The 4,186-nt window shown below is 37.1% G+C and overlaps 2 long non-coding RNA genes across 3 annotated transcripts; both read left to right on the forward strand.

Moving 5' to 3' along the window:
• The first annotated feature begins 2,079 nt into the window (after positions 1-2,079).
• Positions 2,080-2,829, forward strand: LOC107698222 (uncharacterized). Its single transcript, XR_001635323.1, has 3 exons — positions 2,080-2,313; positions 2,599-2,630; positions 2,739-2,829. It is a non-coding gene; the product is annotated as an uncharacterized LOC107698222 (long non-coding RNA).
• A 15-nt stretch (positions 2,830-2,844) lies between these two features.
• LOC107698221 (uncharacterized) lies at positions 2,845-3,338 on the forward strand. 2 transcript variants are annotated; one of them, XR_001635321.1, is made up of 3 exons: positions 2,845-2,930; positions 3,022-3,189; positions 3,282-3,338. It is a non-coding gene; the product is annotated as an uncharacterized LOC107698221 (long non-coding RNA). The 2 variants fall into 2 exon arrangements; XR_001635322.1 differs by having other exon boundaries at positions 2,898-2,918.
• The last annotated feature ends 848 nt before the right edge of the window (positions 3,339-4,186 follow it).

The following is a 4,186-nucleotide window of genomic DNA, read 5'->3' on the forward strand; positions in this document are numbered from 1 at the left end:
TTCATACTGAGAAATGTTTCACTTGTTCAGGCCTCTTATTAAATGTTTATTTTGAATATGATTAAGTACAAAAAAGGAAATGTGACGCATTCTCTATTCTATTCTATCTACTTGTTTTCTTTTTAATTGTTATAAAATAATAAGCTGACCCTCTAACACTAGCTTTATCTATTCATTCTCTTCTATATCTACTTTTTCTGTATATTTATTATATATATGAACCTTGCTACGTGTGCTGTGCTAGGCTAACCGTGACCTGTGTCACAGCACTTATGTACTGTTGCGGTTTTGTTGTTTTTACTGCTATTGCCTTCATTTGTAAGTCACTGGATAAAAGCGTCTGCTAAATGGTTACATGTAAATGTAAGTGCAGTGTATTTGACATTGAATACTGTACTCTGTGTCTTTAGCTGTTATTTGTAACAACATGAACATGAAGGAAATATGATCTCACAGCCTATACAGTCAAATCGGAAAGATTTTACAACACTTTACACATTTATGTAGGCTAATTAAAATAAAAAGTTATTTCATTTGTAATGTGCTGATGTTTTATATTAAGTTGAATCTGGAATGAGCAGGTTTTGCGATGCTCTGTAATGAGTGTTTTATTGCAGGTTTTTCAGCTGAAGGCATCAGATGTTGGTCTACAGCTGTGTGCATCTGTTCTGCTGCAGTCTCTCTGCTGACCGCTGACACGCTCTGTGGACAAGTCCTTCTGATCTGGCAAGTGTTTAAGTAGATGTTTTACCTCCTAACTCAAGCTGTGCTGCCTTGCCCTGTCTTATCTCAATTATTTTGCACAGTGATGTATAATTTACTCCGTAGTTCTTTATAACTAGCCTATATTTCTCTTTATGAGCCTGTTTCTCTTAATGAGTAACTAGCACGCTTTAATGCCAATTAAAACATTAGCTACCACAATGATCAGTGAGTATTTGTAACTCCTTTTTAAACAAAATTTGCCTCTAAATTATGCACTATATAAATTGAGGTGAAAGAGGTTCAGATGACTAAGTTTGGAAATTATATGCACATTATATGCATTATATGTAAATAAGAAATGTGAAAATTCAAATAAAAATGAGTGTCCATCGAAGGTGGATGTAATGTTGATCAAAGCTGAATTTTCAGCATCATTACTCCAGTCTTCAGTGTCATCAGAAATCGTTCTACTATGCTGATTAATATTAGTGTTGTAAACCGATGGGCTGCTTAATGTTTTTTTTTTTTTTAAACCTGTGATACTTTTTTTCAGAATTCTTTGAATAAAAAATTAAAAAGACCAGCATTTAGTCAAATATTTTTTTTCTATTATTAGTCCTATGCTAATGGCTACAGTTAACAATGCTTTAGCCAATGGTGTTGTTCCAGCCAGTTTTGAACATGCAATTGTGCCACTTCTGTTGGGAAATAAACTCATCAATCCAGCAGTGTGCAGAAACTACTGGCCGATCTCTAAATGGCCTTTTATTTCTAAGCTTTTGGAGAAAAGTGTAAACGTACCTAAGCTCACCAAAATCTACATTGAGACATTTTTTTAGTGCACAAGATATTGGTTTCAGTACAAGTTATGTTCAAAAAATATTGATCTCTCACACAAATATTTTTCAGGTTTTCCACGGGTCTTAAAAAAAAAAGTCTTAAATTGTACAAGAAAGTATTAATTATGATTTCAAGAGGTCTTAAATTTGGGGACGGAAAGGCCAGAATTGCGATATGGCTGAATGTGGTGATTAAACTTCAAAAGGCTATGATTTCATGAAATGAACACGAGCGCTGCAGGTTCAGAGTCCGGTGCTGTGCTGCTTTGTGTACAGCAGTTACCGGGGAAATGGTTATATTTCTATCAAATGCTCCACCTGCTGGCAGAGAATGAATGAGCATTGTCAATAAAACTGTTGTTTTGTTCAGAGTTCAGACCAATGCAAAAATCCACCCATGTTTTTACCCTGCAATCACGCAGAGCTTTAAATGTGAACTGGTGGATCGATAAGAAGACAATGCATTATAAAAATCTAAACAATAGGGGTGTGCGATATGTATGGTCTGCGACCCGGACAGCACACGTATGTCTGGCCGACGTCGGCCCAAGAGTGAAACGTCGGCCTCATTATCTAAAACATCGAATAAGCGTCGGCCAGGCATAGGCCGATATAATTCGGTCAGTGCTCTGTTTCTCAGCTCATCAAGCGTCGGCTCTGAGTGGCTCACGACCGGAGGCTTTTCTGTTTGCGTTAGCCCAGTTATTCGTCTCTTATATAGCAACCTACAGAGAGAAGAGACTCATCCCGCGACATCTGGGGCTTTCAGGTAAGATTTCACTTGAGCTAAATTAGAAAAAAAAAAACTTTTTGTTAATTCTGTGACACTTCAAAGGTAACGTTACTAGTAGGCACTCGGTGTGCTACAGCACAGGTGAAGAGACTGGGGCTCATTTCCAACTAACCTTAACTTGTTTAGCTAACGGTCACGATAACTCGGCGATTTTTAAAATTATTGTTAGCACCTTAATGTATTTCCAGCAATTTCTCGGAGGGAAAATGTTATTAAAGCGAAGTCCTAACTGCTTTTCCGCCATGTTTTTCACTGTTGTAGGCTAACGTTACCAGAAAGAATCCGTTTCTACGGTGAGCTATTGTTTCTGTTGCTTTTCAACTACAAAACTGAGTTTAAAATCATTATTGAATAAAAATTGTTTGAGACTGTAAATTATTAATGTAATGTTTTAACTCTAGATGTTTATTTGTGTAAATGCTGTGTGTGCGTTGAGCTCTGCGCGAGCTGGGAGCAGAGTTGCCATGGAAACGTCTCTCGCTGCTGTTTTCAAAATGAGAGCATCTACATCAAATCTCCACAACTGCATCAGCGAGTAAAAGATATTGTGAATTCCACTAAGCACCTTCAAAACAGATTTGGTAGCCTTTTAGGTAATAAGTTTTTCTTTATTGGACATTCTGCAGTATCAAAAGTATTACAATTATTATCATTATTATTTTTTTTTATTGTTTGTGCTGACAGGCACAGTGGGAAGCATGCATGAAACACCTACTGCCAAGCACCTACAGCAGTGAAATGCTTCAACATCTTTAATCATGACTCCTGGCCAACTGAGAAAGAGAAACTCTTGGACTACGGTGCAGAAGAGCTTGATTTTCTGCTAAAGCATTTCTCTCCTGTCCTAGAAAGGTAACTTCTATGGAGCTGAGCCAATCTCTTAAGAATAGCCTTGATCGGGTTGTGTTAGCCACAGTGTTAACTGTCTCTCATTTTATTTTTAGGAATGGATGTGAACAAGATCTAGCTAAAGAGGAGTTTCAGGCACTGAAAACAATGATCAATGATCACATCATGGATAAGAGCTACCTCGGACTGTGGGACATCATGTTGTCTAAGGAACCATACTGCTTACTGCTCAGTATTTACATTATTTTTTTTATAATAATCACGGTTATGCTGTTACTTAAAGCATTGTTCTCACAACCATCTAATCTGTCTTCTTCTTTAGAACATCCTTCAGTTAGTTCATATTATGTTGGTGCTCCCTGTGTCCTCCGCTGTGTGTGAGAGGGGCTTTTCAGCACAGAAGCGGGTCAATTCTGATGTGAGGTCATGTCTCAACCCAGACACAGTGGAGGACCTCATCAGAATAAGTATAGAAGGCCCAGAACTAGAAGACTTCGATGCCAGGGAAATTGTTAAGGAGTGGTTGTCAAAGGGAAAGAAGCCTAGAAGGCCAAATTACAAGTCCTGGCCAAATTAATTCTTCAGAGTTCAGGGAGACTTTCTGTAGTTATTATAGCTCATGAATGTGATGAAAGTCTGCGCTAAAGTAAAGCTGTTTACAAAAAAAAAAAAAGTTGCAATGAGTTACTTAAAATGAGTTTACAGACTTGCAATGAGTTTAACTGATTACAGTACGGTAAAGATATATTGAGAGTTTGCAAAATTGTATAAGATTTTTTTTTGTATATAAAGAAGAAAATTATCTGTATTTGTAATGAGATCATTAATGCATTAAACATGTTTGGACATAGTTTCAGTATTTCCTTTTTTTTTTTACCCCACCCCACGGCTGGTGCCACCAAATTAAGGCCCAGCGCCACCACTCTCAAATGTTAGTCTGGAGCCCTGTGTATATATATATATATATATATGTATGTATGTATGTATGTATGTATGTATA

This window comes from Sinocyclocheilus anshuiensis, unplaced genomic scaffold (genome assembly GCF_001515605.1).
Source record: "Sinocyclocheilus anshuiensis isolate Anshui unplaced genomic scaffold, SAMN03320099.WGS_v1.1 scaffold7079, whole genome shotgun sequence".
Classification (NCBI taxonomy): domain Eukaryota; kingdom Metazoa; phylum Chordata; class Actinopteri; order Cypriniformes; family Cyprinidae; genus Sinocyclocheilus; species Sinocyclocheilus anshuiensis.